The 21,412-nt window shown below is 43.1% G+C and overlaps 1 protein-coding gene across 11 annotated transcripts in view; it reads left to right on the top strand.

Moving 5' to 3' along the window:
- LOC100124207 (TOX high mobility group box family member 3) overlaps positions 1 to 21,412 on the top strand; it is a 244,955-nt gene that overhangs the window by 176,643 nt on the left and 46,900 nt on the right. The gene's annotated exons all lie outside the window — the stretch shown is intronic.

The raw sequence follows: 21,412 nt of genomic DNA, 5'->3' as shown, positions 1-21,412 counted from the left end.
TTTCCGCGTGCCACCCTCTGATGCCGCTGATTTTCACAGCTGCACTATGTGTACGTGCCGCTACTGTACGTGGGTGAGTGGACTGGCGCGCGGACCTGCAGCCTGTCGCCATCTTGCGGATTTTCGCTGAGGCTCGTTAGAGTGCCTAGGGTTCGTCTGCTTGCAGTGCGAGTGCGACAGTGGAAAATTCCAAAGTACGACGAAGACGCCGGGAATAACGTTGACTGATTTTTTTTACGGCGTTTTCGGTCGTACGTGGCGATCGATATTTTCGAGATTTGCTAAACGCGTGCTTCGAGTTTTTCGTGCAGTTTCGCTTTTTTGAAAATTACGAAGCTTGTTTTAGTTTATTCAAATTTTGAACAAATTCACTTATTGCAAGAAAGTTTATAGGTTGAAAAAATATTTGATTAAAATTAAATAACTATTTTTTTTTTTAAATAATATTCGACTAATTAATATTTAAACGTGGATACGCGTTAACTCGATGCTCGCCATGCCCTTTGCCTTGAAAATAGGGATCTGCTTCCTTTTTATTTCTCGTTTTATAGCTTTTTTTACGTTGGTCGGTCGACGCGAGACTTAAATTTGAGGCTTTGGTATTTAGTTTACGAGGTTTTACGGACGCTTTCGTAGCTCTTTTTTCGAGGATTTCTCGGTATTTTAGTCGTCGGGTCATATTTTTATACGCCGAGGATTCTTTTTCCATTCAACGCTTCGCGGAGGGTGAATACAGATTTACATTTTTATTGAAAAAGACTGCTGCCGTGATTCTAATAATACGCGACGATCAAAGCTATTCGACATTGTAAATTTGTGAATGAGAGGAAAAACCGACTCGATCGTCAAATTGCAAAATTTATACAAGCAGTTATTTAAATTGTTTTAAAAGCATAATGGAGTTCAGCATAATTTCCTTCAACAAAGGTGAATTCGAAATTACCTCAGTGCAAGTTTAATCTTACGACACTTAAACTTTGGTACTTTCAGTAAGACTTTCTAAAACTTACGATAGTTAATTCTTATTAAGTCAGAAGTTTGAGGAGTTAAATCATGTTTTATTACTAAGCATTATAGAAACATACTTTTTCCTCGACAAAACAACAGCCTTATAAAGTTTTCAAACTTCGAAACGTTCTAGCGGAGCTATCTCGTCGTAGCATTATAGAGCAGCGGGATTTAAAGTTTTCGAAAGTCTTGATTTTTCGTTACTTTGGAGCGTCGATCTTTGCTTGGCGCATTTTCTTTATATATCGCTTACATTCGACGTTTGAAAGCGCAATCCAATCTGAAAATTACTTTTCTTCTAAACAAGAAAAGCATTTTCATTTTATCGGGAATGTAAAATCCTATCTGCAATATAATGAAAAATTTATTGACGCGCATAAACTGCTTTTTTTATCGTGAAAAGCCATCTCGTTAAAATATCTTGTTCCAGCTGAAATACTTCTGAAAGTATAATCATCTAATTCAAGATCTTATCTCCGGAATTACGAATGCCGTTATAGCAACAGCCGGAGTACATTAAATTGTTTTCCATGTCATGCAGTCGTCATTTAGAAAGCGAAATTCCATTTGTCCGAAGAACATTGCGTAAGATCCCCGCAAACGCTTGAGTTTCGAATCGATTTTTTCCATGTCCCCATAATTCTGAAAATTTATCATTCGCGACTTAGCCGCATTATCTTTTCGGAGATTATTCACTCCGTAATTGGAGTTAAAGCTTCAAACAAAGTGACTATAATCGTTTTAGTTCGCGATGCGATTATTCATTCATTGCAAAATCCTACTTAGGTTCCACTTTGGAGCTTCGAGATTTATCGGAAAGGCAGCAACAAACAATACTTTGTTATCACAGAAGCCAGCTTTCCTTCGCAAACGGCTTTATTTCGAAAATCCTCGACGATACTGGATACTTTCAAGTTGGCAAAAAAAAATCCAATCGTTAACTTGCAGTTCCAGTTTACGTTTGAATTTATCAGCGAGTTCGACCGCGTGTATGTTACATCGGGTGGGAGATAATTAAATTACACATGTCGAAACTTTCGCGGCTTCGGTTACGACTCCCGGCGCTCGTTTTAATGATGTTAGAGGAAAATATGTGGGGACTGACGCTGAGTTTGCGGCGGCTTGTCCTGTAGAAGTCGAATTCCGAAATCCAAACTTTTTCACGAGGAAGGTGCGGTTTGCGAAATTGTAGAATATTACGTTACTTTCAGCGCGCGCGCGTGTGCGCGTGTCTGCAAACATAATACGTCGAAAGTTTCTCACTCGTAATTCAATAGTCCGTCCCTTTCTAACAAGCAGTATATAAGTTCCCTCGAAACGTGTGTCTTGTCGCGTTCAAATATTGGCTAATCGTAAATTTCGATTTAACCGGGTAATGGAAGGGTATTAAAACTAGATTGAAAATGGCGACCAGCGGGCTTTTTTCGACTTTACGACGTTTTCTTTTTTCCCCTACAAAGGGTTTTCAGAAACGAGTCTCTATAGAGATACTGCTCTTCGGCGTTCATACGAAAATGTGCTTTTCGCTATTGAGTCTCGCGCGGCATTGAATGTATAACGTACGATTCGAGCAATGAGTAGCCTCAGACACGGACAAACGCGCAAAATAAAAAAACGTAAGCCGACGAAGACATTGCAAAAGCTTGACAAACCCCTTTCGCCAAATTTACAACGCCGCTATATTTCACAGCCTACTATTCACAACTCCGAAATCGACGTCGTCGAAGAGCGCCGCGCCGTAAAAGTGATTCGTCACGTAGTTTCACTTGGCACCCTGCAAGCGAGAGAGAGAGAGAGAGAGAGAGAGAGAGAGAGGGGTCGCACCACGCGCGTATTTTTTCAATGCTCGCTCACAATACCTGCGCGCGCGCGAGCCACTCCATCGAGGAAAAAAAACTGCATCGCTCTGCCAGCGCAGAGCCTAACCCACAAACGCTCGGCGTTGCATAACGAGAACTCTCTTCACCTCGATGTGTACAGTGTACACAAGCACAGATCCGAAATCGAAAACACATCCGTCTTCTATCTCTCCGTGGCGAATCGCTACGTGACTCGATGGGAAAATACGGGCTCGCTCTAGATTATCATATTTATAGGTTTTTAAAGCCGGTGCCTCGTTAGCATAATTCGGCAGCCCCTATATGTGTGTGTGACCTGCAGATCCTGCATAGTTTTCGTACGTAAGCGCAGAGTTTTTAAAAGGCCTACACCTCGAAAAAAGGGTCTCTACGCGCTCCTCTCTCGGAGGCTATGCTGTACACTCAGAGGAGAATTAGAGGGACGGAGAAGGGAAGAGAGGGAGAAACCGGTTTCTGGTCACGCTTGTTGAAGGTTAGAAGATTCTTGGCCCTTCCTTTTTTCGGTATCTATTAGATCTAGCGTGGCTACGCCGAAAACTATAATATAAGCTAGGAGAGAGAGGAGAGGGAGAGAACAGGTCAGGTAGTGCCATCTGTTCCCCCCTCTCTCTGTCTATGTGTCTTGGTCTCTCTCTCTCTGTCCTCTCATTCTTCTCCTCCACCTCCTCCTTCGACTCTGCTGCCGCCGCTGCTGCTACTCTGTGTATTTCTCTTCTCTCCCCTTTTTCCCTTGTCCCGTGTTATTGTTCATATCGGTTACTTTTCTTTCTTTCTCGGCGCGTTATTATGTTGCGGGGGCATCGAATTTCGAGGGGATCCGAGATGTTCCGAGAGCATGCTCTCGAAATTTAGATCGTAGATAATTTAATGGTAAGAAAATAGCCGCAGTTCCGTGAAATTAGAATTTTTTATCCCGGCTAGGTCGACCGTTTTAAGCGCTCTTTTTTTATCTCTTTTGTAATTACGAGTTACGCGCATTTAAGAGTGGAATTGGAGAAGCCAGCGGCGACGAGGGAGAGAACGTCGTGAGAGAGGAACTTGCGATTCTTCACTCTCGCGCGGCAGAGACGTCTGTTTACATAATTTTGTATTTATATTGTTAGCGCTGATTTAGTGCGTTCGAGTAATCTTTTTTCCCTTGCATACAACGCACGCTGAAATCATGCAAGAAGCATAAATCCACGCTATCTTATTTATAAACGTTCGATAACTCTTCTCTCGTTATTTTTAATTTTAGAATATACACTTTGAATTACATTTCGTTCGGTTTATTTTCATACGAGAGAAAGAGAGAGATTTCTGATTCTCTGTGTATACGCGCCGGAGATATGCCAACGTTTATCTTTATTTGATGGCTTGTTTATATCTTAAACGTATAACATCATTCCTCTCTGTCTCTCTCTCTCTCTCTCTCTCTCTCTCTTTGCTCTTCCTTTTATTTCTCATACCGTATCTCATTTTATTTTTATTCTATCCGGTTATTCCTGCTTCTTCCTCTTCTTCTTCTTCATCTTCTTCAATTTTTTCATCCTGCCTTTTTCTACCGCGCGTTTCTCATCCTTCTATGTTATTATTGGACGTTTGTTGATTTCTTCGAGATTTATTTACCTTACCTTATACGCACACGCATCGGGCCATAACTCTCGCGGACTTTATAGGAAATACTTACGCTATTTTACTCTGTGGCCAAAAAAAGCCACTAAAAATACACGACAGAACAATAACAACATTGTCCTCGCGTATTTCTTTTTTTTTCTCGAAAACTCCAACGTAATCATGGAATACTTACAGCTGGCCACATTGTTAATCCGACTGCACAATAAACGCGCTGTCTTTCTCCTCCTCTCTCTTTTCTCTCTCATTATTATATCGTGTTCTTTCTTCCTCTCTTTCTGTTCCTGCCTCAGCACTTCTCGTTTTGCTGTCTCTCTCTCTCTCTATTTTTCTCTCTGCTCTCAATCTCGCGTTTCGAGTTCGTTTTCAATTATTCTCGCCTCAGCGATAATTGAAACTGATCTCCTCTTTGGCAAATGCAAGCCATAGAACAGTCTCAGCTTCTCGCTCGAAAGTTTAATTTTAGACATTCGTTAAAAATAATCTATGCACAGCCTCGACTACATTAAAACAAGCACAGATGGAATATTGTATCGCAATAAAAACCCTCGTACTCCATCTTCCTTATAGCAAGACCGATAAGATTGGATAAAGTCAAGCAACTTTATCGCGATGAAAACGTCGGATGACCCGGCGAAATTCGTGACTTTTAAAATATCATAAAGGTACACATTGTAAATTCCGAGATAACCTCCGGTGAAAAAAAGGACGAACGTTTCCATAGCTTTCTATTACTTATGCATTTTTAAAGTAAAAAAATATACGCGGGACATCAAACGTCAATGTCCGACTTTGGTAAATTTTCATGCTAGATAACCGGTTTTATGGACGATTGGAGCATACACGTGCGCTCATTCGTATATATTCATCGCTTGTACAGCGCCACGTCGACGTTTTTATCGAGCCTAAGAGTAACGAGTATAACTGGAACACGACGTTTATTGCGTAATTTTTTCCCCTCCCGTGATCGTCCCTATACTACTTTTTTTTCACGCCTCTCTCTTGGTCTCTAATAATAAAAATAGAGAAGCTAAATAAATAAACGCGTGAAAAATATCGTCGCGACAGACGTATTATACACATCTGTATAATTTCGCATTTTTCTCGTCGACTACCGTTGGCAGCTCGTCGCGTTAGGAGCAAAACAAATTGAAAGCGATCATCGTGTTATTCCTCATTATCCCCGCTCACGCCGAGCCTGCGATATAAACAAGTTGACGAAGAATTACGTGTCACTTCTCAATAACAATAATAATCCATTCCCTTTCTTTTTTAATATTACGTCCAAGCTGCTGCTGCTGCTGCTGCTGCTGCTGTCGTTGAGAAATAGGCATCGGCTAAGATTTCTTCTCCTTATTTGAGGCACTTCAAAAGGAATAAAGCGGGCTTACCGTGGATGCTGGCGCGCGTCAAATAAATAAGGATCTCGTGTCTATTTGTGAGAAAGAGCGTTCGTTATAGCGAGCAAGCATCGGGGAAACGTCCTCGTAGTCGTCCCGGGCTTTTGTGCGGCTCTGAAGAGAAATCGTCTAATATAACGGCCTATTCGCGCGCGTAATGCTTACAAAGTAAATCTTGCGAAACGAATGAATCGTAATAAATATAAGAGTAAATCAATTATCGCTCGGCGCTAGTGGAGATAACGTCGATGCAATAACGCGAAAGCATAAATAAACAATGCGTGACGAGGATTCTTGCGTCAAAGAAGAAAAATCGCGAACGATAGTAGTACATAAATGCATTGACTCGATTTTTCCAAGCACGCGAGAAGCCTGTAACAATTAGTCAATTAATTACGACAACGAGAACGGCTAATGAAAAAGTGGGCCAATCGCATGCGTGAATCGCTGGCGAGAGACTGACATGCCGGCAGTGCTGTACAGCAGAATTTTCAGGTTAACAGCTCCGTTTAAATCTCTTGGTTAATAAAACTTTTTCCACAACGCGGAGAGTAATCGTCCTTTAATTCGCGTATAATACAAGCCATCGGATACGCCCGGCCCGACAAGACTGATAAGCCACGAGAGACCAACTCCAAATGACACGACAGCAGCAGCGAGAGTAAGTTCAAACTGCACAGCGTGCGGACGGGGGCAACGCTCGACTAAAAGGAAAGACTCGTGAGAGAGGAGAAAAAAAGAAGTGCGAAGCGCGCCGGAGGAGGTTAACAATGTACTCTGAATGTAAATAGCAGAGAGCCTTGGGGGTGGGTTTTAGAGAAAACGCCAGGAGTGAGAGGAAAAAAAGCGCGCGATGAAAGGCGACAGCGGATAAAAGAGAGCGCGCGCGCCGTGAAGTAGTTCGATCGTCTTTTCTCCCGTCCCCCTCCTTTTCGATCGTCGGGAAGTCGTTTTTTTCCAGGGGAAATTTATCGATGCGTCTCCGGTGCTCCGGACGGAGAGAAAGAGCGAGAGCTTAATCCAACTTCTTTTTTTTGCCCCTGCGCGGATCTGTCTCGACGTGTTTACCCCGACCCTCTCTGGGTAATTCCGTTTTGATGGCGCTTTCGGAAATTACCGACGGCGACTCCCTTGATTGCCTTGTTTTTATCGCGGGCTGCATTAGGTAAATTTGACGGGATCGATGCTGCCGTCGAGATTGAATTACGCGCGCTAGTGTCATTAAGACGATTGATTCCCACTCGCGCGCGTACATCGGAGGGGTCGAGTCCCCCTATATACAGAGAAGTGCAATCTTCTGCGATGCTTCCTCGCGCGTGTAATGTACGCTTGGATTTCTTCGTGTGCCTTAAACGACTACTCTCTCGTGTCATTCTTTTTGGCCAAGCTATTTTAAACTCGACGACAACGGGGCTCGCCACTCTCGTCGTCGCAATCGAGGTTAGGTCAGAGCCAGCGCGTCGCTAATTAAGTAAAAGGGCTTACACGAAAGCTCTCTCTTATCGTTTTTCCAGCGCGCAGAGAATAATTGCCATTAAAACGATCCAATTTAAATTATTTTCCGCGAGAGCTGATAAAGTTTTACGTTGATACATATTGTTGTCAATAAAGGTATCGACTCGTCCTCGCCTCGAACCTTCCGAACTTTCGGCTTTTCCGAGAGAAGCAGGAGAGCAGAAAGCTGCCACAATATTTTTACCTGGCGCGCGTGTCCTTGGGTGTTTATGCTCCAAACTGTCCGAGGATTATAAAACGCCTTACAACAGACAGAGAAGCGCAGACGAAAATAGGAGCAATAAATCCGTATTATCCCCCGAAAAGCCGAATAAACGCGTCTCCCTCTCTCGGATTCTCTTTCTCAGGCCTATGACACGGCGAAGGGTTTGTCCAGATGCGGCGGAGCCTGTCCCCGAAATCTCTCTCGAACATATGGGCACCAGTATATTTCGAAGACACACACAGCACGCACAGCTCGTATAAACGAGGTCATAAATATTTATGAAACTCCGTTTTAATGCATTTTTCATGTTGTAAAACGGGCTGTGTGTGAAAACGGCCCGTCATCGACGGCGCATAATGCGAAACATCGGGCTCTCTCTCTCTCTCTCTCTCTCTCTCTCTCTCTCTCTCTCTTTTTCTCACTTCATGAGAAAACGCAAATAACGTGTCGCGCAAATATAGTATCCCGACAGTAAATCTATACGGTAGGTTATATAGATCAACGAAGTGCCGTTCAATAAAACTTATACTATGTACCCGGCTTAAATTTTCGCCAGCAGGCCTAATTTCTCTGTCGCAGATTAGGGTATCATCGTAAAAATTGTCGGTTGTCAGCTCGTAAAGATAGGCCTTATACAGTCGGGGACGGATATAAAACAATTTACTGCGCGAAGGTCATTTTTCGGGCGAATTGGAAGACGACCGCCCGATATCGACTGCGGGATAGATTTTTCCTGTATTTTAGTTAAAAAATTTGTTCGAAAAGTTTCCTAAAGCTTGCGCGGGATATCAATTAATTGTAATATTAGTTTCAACAGCCGCGGATAGCTATGAAATTAATTGGAAAAGTTCGGCTCGGGGAGGGAAGGTATTTCCCATTAAAATTTTCCATAATGAATTTCAATGAGTTGGATATCGGAATTTCGCCGAAGCTTCTGCCAAGATAGTTCCTCGCAAAATATACATATCCGCATCGGCTCGTCGCGCAGCGGCTTTAATTCGAAAACACGGAGCCGTTCATCAGCGCGTCGTCCTGTCGGTCAGCTGACGCGACAATGCGAGGGAGGCAATTCGCGCGAGCAAGAGTAAGAGAGACAAGCAGCGCAATTACGATGTTTTCTATGAATTTTAATGAGCCGTTGTATACGAGCTTGAGCACATACTGCGCACTCGGCGCTCGTTCTCACGCTTTTGCCTTTTTCCTCTCTTCCTTTTTCCCTCCTCTCACTCTCTACTCTCCTCTTCTATATATATATATATATATATATATATATATATATATATATATATATATATATATATATATATATAATATATATATATATATATATATATATATATATATATATATATATATATATATATATATATATATATATATATATATATATATATATATATATATATATATATATATATATATATATATATATATATATATACTGCGCCTCTCTTTTCTCTTTTTGTCGATTCTTTTTTCAGCGGCTTTTATTGTTCTTTTCGCTCCTCACTCGTTTTTTTATCGAGTTACCGAGAGAGAGAAAAGCGGAGTTTTTAGACCGAGAGTAATGCGACGTGTATATTTTAAAGATGCGCTCGCTTACAGTTCAGTGCGATTACTCCCTAAGCTGTGTATACTTACAGTCTTGAAATCGAAGAAAAGAATAAACATAAGGACACGCGATGCAGCCAGAAATTAATGAGACACCAGCCGCTAATTGCAATCGCGACTTTTTTCGTTGCTTGGCCTCCATTATTCGATACACCGTATAATATACTCCCTCGCGTGCGCGCGCGTATATTCATACGTGCCGCCGATCGTCCGATAATCTTTTTAATAAGCCCAGGGGCGGAGGATACACGCCGCGGCGAGAGGAAGGAGTCGCAATATCTATGAAAATTACATTCGAATCAATTAACGCACGCGTGAGACGAGGGATTTTCTATTAACATTCCTCGCGCGAATGAGTAATTGAGTAATAAGTCGCTTTTTTGTCGTGCGATGTAAGAGGTTTCGAATAAGGTGGAGAAAAAAAGCGCGTCATGCCATCGGCACACGCGCCGTGTATTAATTGTTCGTCGAGCAAATTAATGAACCGTTTAAGCATACAACGTAGCATAGACACGAGTTATCGTACGGAGGAGAAATTATTACCATTTCTTTCGATGACTCACGCGCGTGCAATGACTCATACCTGACACGCGGTGCGCGTGTACAGCGCAGTCTGTCTCTCTCTGGACGTCGCGTGGAAAAAGTTTACCCTCGCCACGGCGCAGCCTCGACACTTATACACGGGAAAAACAATCGAGAGGAGAGAGAGAGAGAGAGAGAGAGAGAGAGAGAGAGAGAGAGAGAGAGAGAGCGTGTCATTTACCTTTTCCTCGGGGTCTGGGTCAGTGCAATAATCGTATATATAAAGTATTATATATACACAGGTGTCGTAAATTTCGGCCCTCTCCCGAACAATCGGCTTCAAGAGGAATTATGCTTGGTTTTTCCGTAATGTACACCCGGTGCTGTGCCCGCGCGCTCTCCCTCTCCCTCTTGCACAAAGGCTTTTTTGAATCTACCTGCCCTTCCCGAGCTATAATAATCGAGGCCTGAAGGGACCGCCATTGTAAAATTATGGCTCCGGCCCCTCCCCGCCCGTGCCGCGCTGCTATACAGTATCTCTCTCTCTCTCTCTCTCTCTCTCTCTCTCTCTCTCTCTCTCTCTCTCTCTCTCTCTCTCAAAAGAACTTCATTTCTAAATATGTATTCTCCGAGAGCCCCAACCCCCTATAGCTTTTTAACCTCTCCCCCTGCATTCCTTGCCCGTCGACAGAGCGAAAGAGAGAGAGAGAGAGAGAGAGAGAGAGAGAGAGAGAGAGAGAGAGAGAGAGAAGAAAACGCGTTGGGATTGAATTTGAATGTGTACGCAGCACACGTTATACTCGTGGAAACGCCGAGGTTTTTCGAGCAAATGCTTATTTAAGCGACGACTTCGAGCACGCTATATTATCAGCGATCGCGAAACAATCGGTTTTCTCTAACGTGCGAATGAATACGCGCTTATACGAAATCGCTTTTAGGCTGACTTTCGCGCGTATAAGAGCACTGTAATTCACGATTTTGAATGGAAAAAACGAGAGAGAACCAAAAGTAATGATGAAGGAGTCGAGAGTTCCTCGGGCAATTAGACTCTAAATTATACGCGCGTTCGCGATTTGCGCGGAGAGAAAAGAAACAGTAATTTCGAAGCAATTACAAACCGTTAAACCCGAGTCTTTATATTTGGACGTTTGAAAATAAAAAAAATTATACATTTGTACGCGGTTTTTTTTCTTCGGACCTTGAAGACGTTCGTAAACTCTTTCTCTCGACTATACACGCGCGTGTGTGTATAAATGAATAGCCGCGCAAGTAGAGAAATATAACCGACAGCTGCAAATGCGTTTCGAGTGTAAATGCAAATGCGCGCGTTTCGAGAGCGTTATATTGTCTCGGCCGGTGATAAATTCTCGAAATTGAAGTCACCGCACGATTTCCCGCCGTTATCGCACAGTTGCATCTTCGCGAGTATAACTTCGGCTTCGTAAAAAGCTAGCTTCAAAATATCGGGAGAGAAGAAAGCAATCTCTCTCGCGCGCGCAAGTTTCCCACAAAGAGCCTATAAAAACGTAATCGCGCAATCTCTCGAGCCCATGTCGAAATCCGGCGAGTTTTTTCCTCGCGACCTAACCCGGTTTGAGAAAAAAAGTCTATGTATACACGCGACTTTTTTTCCTCCGCGAATCGATTCGTTTCTTCTGGCGGAACGCGGAAACAGGCGTTTAATTAATTTCGCGCAGGGACGACGCGTCTGTATCACACACGCCGAGGACGAGTTTTACGAAGTGTATTGTCGGACGCGTTTCTTTTCATTCTTTCAAAAGCCATTTTCAAGGAAGGCCCTTTTCTCGACGCACAAAAGTATGAAAAAAAAGATGATCGCGCGTATACGTGGCTCGACGTGTAACAGATTGGAAAATTACAGACTATGGGCCGTGAAATAATGAGCGCGTGCGCACAAGGACAACGCGGAGTGTGTGTGTGTATATATAAAGCGGAGGGGACGACGAGAGGGCATCGACTCGCTCTCGTATTTGAGACGCGCGGAGGGGGTTGAAAAGCACTTAAAACTGGGGAAAACAATTCCAATCCAACTTTTTCTCTCTCTCTCTCTCTCTCTCTCTCTTTTCTCTCGTTCGTTTTCATTCCAACGGAGAATTTTAATCTCGATCCGCGTTTTTTTATCAATTATCCACCGACGCTCGTTCGGTTCGGTAGTTTTCGGATTGTTATTATCCCGTCGGTATATTGCGTGAACGAATCGTGATGTAATCATTCTTATCGAGCGCTTTTAGTTCGTACAGATGGAGATAACGAGCTTCTTAATAATTCAGGATCTCGTGAAAGCCCCGGGAAAGAGATAAGCGCGAGGCAAACTCGGCGATGCTATCTCTCGCCCTCCTTTTATCTCCTCGAGTGAGAGAGGAAAAAACAACAACGACGATTTACCGCCTCGTCATTGTTTCGAAAATGTTACTTCTTCATTCGGCTCTCTCTCCAATTAATTTAAATACCTGACTATAATATCCGTAGTCTCATTATCGTGATATCTCATCCTCTTCCGCGGAGCATCAAACTCTACTATACACTCCGCACGTAAATCATCGCGGCAATAAACTCACCAATCAATCAAACTATATACTCCTTTTTCCTCCCCCACTTTGGGCCTTTTCTCCGCCTTCATCCTCCCTCGATCTTTCAACGTAAACTTCTTCCTGTTTCTCTCTCTCTCTCTCTCTCTCTCTCTCTCTCTCTCTCTCTTTCTCTCTCTCTCTCTCGAAACTTGTTTTCCTCGACGAGTTGAACGGCTGCGGAAAAATATTCGAGAAAACAGAGAGAAAAAAGTTTCTTCTCTCTGCCAAGTACTTTTCCCGCGAGCGATTACCATTTTTCTCCGAGGCATTTTTTTTGAATTACCGATAAAGGAAAAACTTCTCGGCTCTGTACCTTCGAAAGATAATGCAGAGGCGAGAAAAAAGTGCTTTCGGCATGAATTGCAGTAAGTCGGACGTACTTTTCATGCGAATCCACTCTCGCTTTATTAGCGTTTTGCTTTTTCCTTCGTTTTTATTTTCTGGAAAATAAAGGACGAATTCGCATTCGCAAAGTCCATTATAACATCGGAAGCCAAGGACTATAGAATCAGCGTAACCGCAACCTACATTTTACTGCTATATCGAGGCGTTCCTCGGAAATATTCTGCAGCCGCCCCTCGACTCGCGGAAACGGCGCGCGAGAGATGGATCGAAAAGTTTCGATGGCCGATAATTCCCATGGTTTAACCACACTTGCGTGACCGTTGAACTGAATATTATTATTGATATTTTTTTTTCTTTCGAAATCGGTCTCTCAATACTCAACAAGCGCGTCGCGACCGTTATGTCGTTTTGCGCGGGCGTGACACTTGCCTACAAATCGAACGTGCTGCAATTCTCGAATTCTTCCATGCCAGCGTCGTTAGCGATGTAATCGATTTCCTTATACATTTACCGCTTAATCGTAAAGTAAGCAATTCGTTAACCGCCACAACGCCAAGTTTGTTTGATTTTCTCCAAGTTGGCGCGCATTGAAGCTAGGCTAAGCTCGCAACTGCTCGTAACTGGGCCGGAATTCAATGCAGTTCCGACACTATAGAAATCTCTCTCACGTATATATACGACAGTTCGTTGTATAATTGCCCATTGTTTTTGCCGAAAATTTCGTCACTCCCACACAGTCGTTGTATAATTTTCACGCTCTTTCTCGAAACCATAACTGCGTGGCCTGATTTTAGAAAAGAGCGCGAAAAAAAACTTTTACTCGAGCAGCCGAGTGTAAAATCAAACCCAATATTAGTTTCTCTCTCTCTCGTCGAAAAAAGTGGACCACCTCGAAAGAGGCGCGAAATTCCGAGAAAGGAAGCGAGCGAAAGAAAGAGAAGAGAGACCACCGACGAGACTCGCCAAAAAGTTCATTAGAGATCCGTGGAGGCGACTGCTGACAGGTGAAACGAAAACTGCTCTCCGCGCGGCCGTTAATCGAGGCATAACGCTTTGCGAAACTGGTTTTCAGAAATGAATGCCTCTCACACTTGTCTACTGCGACTTTTTTTCGATAATAGTTTGCGGCTTATTGTGAGTTAATTGGATCTGCCATTGAGAATGGAAAAAGTTATCCGTTATCAGGGTGGAGTCTGATCGGAAATAGCCTCTTAGTCATGGGTTAAGTGGAGGAAGATGAGACGGTTTCATTGCGTGTTATTTACGATGACGATGACAGTGATTCATCTGCTTGTGACGTAAGAAACTTTTGTCGATTTTTCGCTGATACACGTCAGGTATCATATACGAGAGATAAAAAAAATCGGCGCAAGGTCTCGATTTCCACTCTAAAATTACGACTGACGTACGCGTATCCCCTTTTCTTCCTCGTTTTCTCTGATGCAATACACTCGCTGCATTCGATAAACTAGAGAAAGGACGTTCTGCCGCGTCATCGATTTTCTAATTCCGTTTCCACGATTCTTATCGCTCAGCCATGTGTCTTATAGATTGGAATTTATTGTGCTGCATGAGGTCCCTTATTTCTCTCTCTCTCTCCCCCCTATACACACACACGCGCGCGCAACTCGGCTCTTTATCATTTCCACTGACTACGGAGCTTTTATTTTATGAAGTAACGCTCCGAGAGATGCACTGTTACGTTATACGCCGGAAAGATAATCCACACACACACACGCGCGCGCGCGCGTATACGTATTGGCTTTTCTTTATGTACTTTGATACTTTAATGGCGCTGCATATTATAATATGAAGGAGCGATAAATTTTAAAGTGTGTGTGTGTTTTTCTCTCCTGACACGACTCTTTTAGAGAAAATACAAGTAGTTTTTCATGCTTCTTTGGAAGTTATTGTTGAGCGCGCGATGTTTTCGTGTTTTTTCTCTCTCTCTCTCTCTCTCTCCTTTCAGACTCGGTAATAAAGAGACTTTTACGTCAGCGGTAAATGTACGAGTAATGCTAAGAGGTCCCCCCCTCCCCCTTCGCGCACAGTGGCAGTAAAGCCCGTAGAATAGACATCTTTCCAATTTATCGTATAATATAATAAGAAATTTCTGCGAGCAGCAGCAGTCACGTAATACTAAGTAATGCGTCCATTAAAAACTCGCGGAGAGAGAGAGAGAGAGAGAGAGAGAGAGAGAGAGAGAGAGAGAGAGAGAGAGAGAGAGAGAGAGTCGCTTGTGTTCTCCGACTCGGAAGAAAGAAAGAGGAAAACGAAACGAGAGGCAATCCCGTAACGAACAGTAAAATCTCGGAGATTACGAAAATTCTAGGGCACTCTCTCGAGCAGGGAGAGAGAGAGGGAGAAAAAGAAAGAAAAAAGTGGCCATACACGTCGTTAACAAAGGCCAATTCTTGCTTGTCGTCGTGAAAGCTGCATGTGTACGTGTATACACACACGTATAGTGGGGATGGAGGAGGAGGAGGTGCGCGCAACGCCGGCGGGAGAGAAGAGGGATTTATTATAGCGATTGGCGAGGATAAGTGGTGACGTTTATCGGAGGAACGACGCGGGGGTACACAATGCGAGAAAATTAATGAAAATAACACGCCGCGAGATAAATTGGCCCGATATATATATATATATATATATATATATATATATAGCGTTTGAGAGCGAAATGTGATTTGTGGGGATCCGTTTTATTGGGATTGCAAAAATTAACCTGCGCCTCAGCGCCGAAACGACAATGTGCATAATAAATCGCGCTCTATTTTACGGCTCTCTCTCTCTCTCTCTCTCTCTCTCTCTCTCTCTCTCTCTCTTTCGACCTTGTTTATTATACGCTGTGTGCGATCTTTATCCCCCTTTTTCAACGTAATTTTTTCATTGAAAATTCAAAGCGGCGAGCTTTTTGATCCGTAAATGTGCTTTTTCTCTCGTACTTTTTTCGCGACCGCATTGAAAATGTAACGCGCACTGGCTATACGTAGCGGAAGTCCAAACGAGCTGAATTTAATGCATAAATGCATACTCATCCATAAAGTCTCGCGGTTCTATTATTAAAATTAAACATATGATAAATATTTATCGGTCGACTTTTCCAATTTATCTTAATACTCTCTAAATGCCATTAGTCTCGAATACAGCCGGCACAGCAGCCCCGTCGTTAAGTGAAAACGTTATATCGTTTGAATTTTAAATGAAATGCACTTTGGAGAGCCAATAGCCCCCGCTATTCTAATTCTCATCGTATATTATTATACAATGCTTTATTCATGCTCGCGCGTGTATATAAAACTAATCGCGAAACTCTTTGTTTATGTTCCAGGTAAGTCCCACAACAAACTGCACTACTTATGCCACAACAACTCGTAAGTAAGTAAACAACGCGCGGCGTCGTCCATCGGTTATTTCACTTTCAAAGCTGCGACGAAAAAAAAGAGGAAATACTCTCTACGCGACTTGCACCTGTGAATCTCGCGTAAATATTCTCGCAACAGCGCGTCGTATACACAAAGAGGCGCTGCAGCAGAGAGAAACAGAGCAAGACGAGTAGCTGACGACGATGAGGTGGTGGAGGAACGAGAGAGAAAAAAACAACGGAGAGAAGCTTATATACCCACGGAGGTCGACGCTTCGCCATATAACTCGGCCTCTCTCTCTCTCTCTCTCTCCCTCTCGTGGTTAATCGCCTCGGCGGAGCAGCGGCCGTGTAATTTATGATAATCGCAAATCGATAACTCAGTTCTCGCCGACTATATCTGCCCCTTCGATCTTCCGAATGTCAAATCTACTTCTCTTTTCGATGCTTCTTTAGGGGGGCGCTTAAAGTCTCGTTTTACGCCGCGCGTAATAACGTTTCTTGCGCGTGAATTTTCGTTCGATTTATTAATCTCGAACGAGAGTACATTATAGATAGACGCGTGGCGTCGTCGGCAAAATTGATTTAACGACTCGTCCTTTTATCGCCTCTCGCGCTTGGTTGCGGCTAACTTTTACGGCACGCAGGTATATTTATATAACTTTCGCTTTAATAATTTTACAAGCTGCAACTCGCGATGATTTACGGCGCCGGATTTTCCAAGTATAAACTGCCGATCGATCGCTCCGCGTACATTTGCATCCGGCGTAATTTCGTCGATGGAACACGTGTCAGTATAATAGTCCAGCCTTTAAAACAATTATCTCAACGAGCATCTCGCGGCTTTCTTTTGGCGAGTGAAATTGAGGAGAATTAAAGCTTTTTCTCTCTAATTGGGGCCTCACGCACTTTTTAATCGGCTCCCCGAAAACAAAGGTCGGGAACTAATTTAGAAACTTATTTACGCGCGTGCACACACGAGGCCTACTGCTCTCCTTATAATAGCGCGTATACGCGGGGACGAAAGCGGAACGAAAGAAGGGCTTTTTTGGCTTAGCCGGGCATATCAGCGAGCCCTAATTAAAGCCCATAAATCACCGTCGGCAAAAAGCCAAGTTGCGATATGTCGAGTTTTTCTTTCTCCTTATATTCTCGCCAGCGGAACTCAGGGGAATAAATCATCCTCCACGCACACGACGAGCTGATGCATGTATGTGCCTTGTTATTAAGCATAAATGTATTTATACACGAATCGCGCGTGAGAACGCATGATATAACGAGACGATCGATGCAGACGCTTTTTTTCATACCAGGCGACCAGATGTCGTTTCATTGCGCGTATAAAGAATATTGTTTTCGGTCGAAACGACGTGCTTTTACTATTTCGCTTTACTTATTCGAATTTTACGCGTCGCGAAAAAAAAGCCGGATGAACGGGCAAAAATCGACGGTGATAAATCAAACAGATCGTTCGATACTCGTCGCGTATGCCGGTGGAAACGCAATGGGGCATACAAATATTGCGTTTGATAAGGAAAATAAAAAAAAACGTTTTGCTCCGACGATTAATCCGAGAATTAAAAAAATTTTCATGCAAATAGCTCGTTTTCATAAAAAAAAGAGGTTACAGCCAATAAAAAAAGGTTGAGTGCGCGGAGAAACAAGATAGCTGAAACTTTATCGACGGCAATAAAAGTATATTAACTTTTTACAGGTAAATTTATTATTTTAATTCGGGTATACGACTCCGAGCGTTGGCTGACGTTTACGGTGGAGGGAGAAAAAGTAATTTCTAATTTAAAACTGCCGCGATAAACTAGTTTCGCGTTTCAAGGTTTGGGAAAAAATGGAGACAAAGCTCGCGAGCGAAAGGAGAAAAAAATGCATTATACTTTAAATAGAGAATCCACCTCGTCCCTTTTAATGCTATGCAAACATCACGAGTCAAGCTGCCGCACGAAGGTTTGTTAAGAGAAGTTCTAGAAAGCACACTCTGTGCGTGTGTATTTTTACTTCCAAATGAACGTTTATTTGCCTTTTCTTTCTGTAACTCATTGTTATAATTGCCACAGTAATATTCGCAAGCTCGCTCTCGGCTAAAGCGGCTAATGAACAAGTTCGAACGTGAAGTGGAAATTATTATCAAAAGTCCGTTATAAGTAAATCAGACGGAGCCGAGCGACCACTGCGTTTCGGGATCTTCAATTTCTGTGAAAATGATTGAAAAAGCGAAGCCGCCTTTTCGACGAAAAACGTCATTGTTTGAACTTTTAACGAGAATACTCGCGTTCCGTAAAAACGTCGATAAACTTTTTTCATTTGTGCGCGATTGCGACACTCGTTATAGATCTGCGCGACATATCTGGAAATGTTTGCATTAGGTGTACATAGTCTCACCGAGCGTTCAATCATAAGCCGCTTCGCTCCTTTTTTTACCGCAAAAACCGTTATAAAGTACAGCGTGCGAATCAACTTGTAAAAGCGTGTAAAAAAATCATACTTTCGAGATGTACACAGACGCGTCAGGGGAGTTCATCAGACTCCCACACATGCGTGAGCGCGCATACCTCCAGGCTCATTTGTTCGCTAATTCCATGCGAGTGAAAATCCCCGATTTACCCGAGTGCCGCCTTTTTTATCCAGCACGCGACGGGGAAACAATCGCGAATTTGAATAGCAAATTTCATGCCGCTCGCTCTGTGTACATGTGTTATTCGTGTATGCGTTTGGATTAAATTTTATTAAGCTCACGCATCAGCGGCTAATTAAACGGAAATTATTTTTTCTCGATCTCTTGTTTCTGATAATTCGAGCGTTTTTAATTGATTAATCGATTATATCATCCGAATTGAGCTCGCATTTTGATTGTTGTGCGCGAGCAAACGTCAATCGAGCTATATCAGCGATAGGATTGATTGATTCGTGTCGCGTGGCACGGTGGCTCTTTATCTAAATCAGATTGTTCTGCCCTGCGCCGTCATCCCGGGGTTATTAATCCGCGGGTCGATTGATTAATCCCTGCCTCTTGTTCCGCCGCGATACCGCCAATTACTCGTGTACAATATAAATTATCGAATCCTTATTATACTGCACTCAACGGTGTTTGTATAATAATACCGAAGAGGGAATTTACGATCCGAGTGCAAATAAGCCGCATTTTCGAGAAGTCGAAAGATATAGTCGCGAAAATTTCCAAAGAATATTGCACGCATCGCGCGCAAGGGTCAACTCGATAAATAATCGCGCACCGGTACACACATAACGCGACTCTTTGCAAATTGCTGATTCGAAACAATAAATCACGCGAAAACGTTCGTGCGGTTAATTGAGTCCTTCGCCTCGATCGCAGGCATATCTCCCGCTGGAGAAAGAGAAAAGAAAAAAACGCGCCGTTTCTGCATTATAAATTACAAAACGAAAACGCGCGTAAACATTCACGATATACAAACGTGGCTAAGTATCATTAAACGCCATAAATCACCGCTTGCCAAACTACATAATGTACTCGGCTCGTGTGCGCGCGATGCCACGTAATTAACGCAAGATCCGTCGGAATACAAAAACACAGAACTGCATCGTGTCCGATCGATGTAAATTAGCGAGAGGCAGCTCTCTCTACTTGCGATTTTCTCAATCTCCGCAAAAGCGAAGAAAGCGATAAATCAAGCTTGCGGGTAAAAAGTCGCCTCGTGTACAACAATATATCGATAGGAGGTCTATTATCGCTCAAATGAATCACTCGGCTCAATATCTCGGCGATCTATTCGCGAAATGATTAACGTGCCTCGGCGCTAACGCTATAAATACAACTATGGAAAATCCTGCGTAATGGAAGGAAGGGTTGAGAGATCGCTATCTCTGGAAAATATAATGAAGACGAGGAGAGGAAGCGACTCATCGTTGGAAATTAACGCGTTTCGATGTGCGTATTTGAGAGACGAGAAAAAAAAGAGTAGGTACACACGTACAACACGTGTTTGTCCGTCGATCTCGTAGCGCTGATTATGCGATTCAAATTTCATTCGGGTCTTAATTTTCCCATAGTTTGCGAGCCGAGAATTTCACGAAACGTGAATTAAAAAGGCCTCGTTACATATACATTAAATCGGATAGATTCGTTTCCTCGGCCGTCGTTCCGAAGCCAGATTAATTGGCGGAAATAATTTCGGTGAGCAAAAAACTTCTCGCTGATAAGACTTCGGAGAGAGGAACGGCCGCGCGATCTCGGCATTATGATAATTTTGTTAGATTCTTTATTTCCAGTGAGCTAAAAACCTACTTTTTCCGGCCGCGCAGTGTCGATGGGAAAGGGAAACAAACAGCGCGCGTTTAGTAGTAGAAAAGAACCGGCGCGAAACCTGAAAGAATATAGCATTTGAGCTGTAATCATATACGTGAAAAAATACAAGACCAATTTCATCGAAGATAGTTCCTCGCGAATAATACATTTCGTCGATCGCGTATTCGGAGGAAATTAATAATAACGCTTTATCGATGTTCCGAGGCTATTTAGTCGTAAAGTGGATTTAAGCCGATGGAAATTATGCAGCCGCCGCGCGCAGTCGTAATTCTGCGTTATCTAATATAAACATTGCACGCCATACACTGCCCGGTTATTGATTATCGTAGATTTTCAATATAGATTCATTTTATTCAGTCTCCCGCAGCATACACGGCGTAATATTTCAGCGTTTACGGCGCGCGTGTTTATGCAAACTAATGTCCCTCGCATGAAATCGCGTCATAATGACGCCATCGACTGCGCGTTATTACCGCTGATGCTTGTGAAAAACGTCGTCGTACCTGCCCACGCACACCTGACGCGATAAAGCTTCTTACTCACTTTTCCTCCTTCCGACTTGCTCCTTCTCGTTATTATCGCTCTCAATTTATGCCGCACACTTCGATATCGGTTCCGTGTACTCGTGTACCTTGCCCTCTCTCTATCCCTGAAATAGGTACCATTCGATTCAGCTCTCCGCGTTTAGATAAAGGAAACATCCAAAGGCAATCTCAGAAATGGCAAGCTCGCGAGACGCTGGCTATTAGACCTTCAAAGTATGCGTACACACAGGTATAATACGCGTATATGGGAATAATGAAGGGAAGGGACGAGGTGAGTATTAATTATGCATTCCGACTACGCGATATTAGAAACATTATCGGTCCCGCTGTCATTTCTCGCGCGAATCGATGATGACAATAACAATAATAATTTGTTATACATATACGAATGCGATAAAGCCCGGCGCAAAGTTTGTTCTGGCAATGGGCTCGGCCATTTTGAAAATTTGCTCGATTTACATTTATGCATTGCGCGCCTCGCGATGAATAATTTATGGACTTGGGCGAAACTTTATTGATTGCGCGCCGCTATA

The sequence above is a fragment of the Nasonia vitripennis genome, chromosome 5, assembly GCF_009193385.2.
Source record: "Nasonia vitripennis strain AsymCx chromosome 5, Nvit_psr_1.1, whole genome shotgun sequence".
Taxonomy (NCBI): domain Eukaryota; kingdom Metazoa; phylum Arthropoda; class Insecta; order Hymenoptera; family Pteromalidae; genus Nasonia; species Nasonia vitripennis.
The sequence above is the reverse complement of the archived record's forward strand: the minus strand, read 5'-3'. Positions and strand labels throughout refer to the sequence as shown.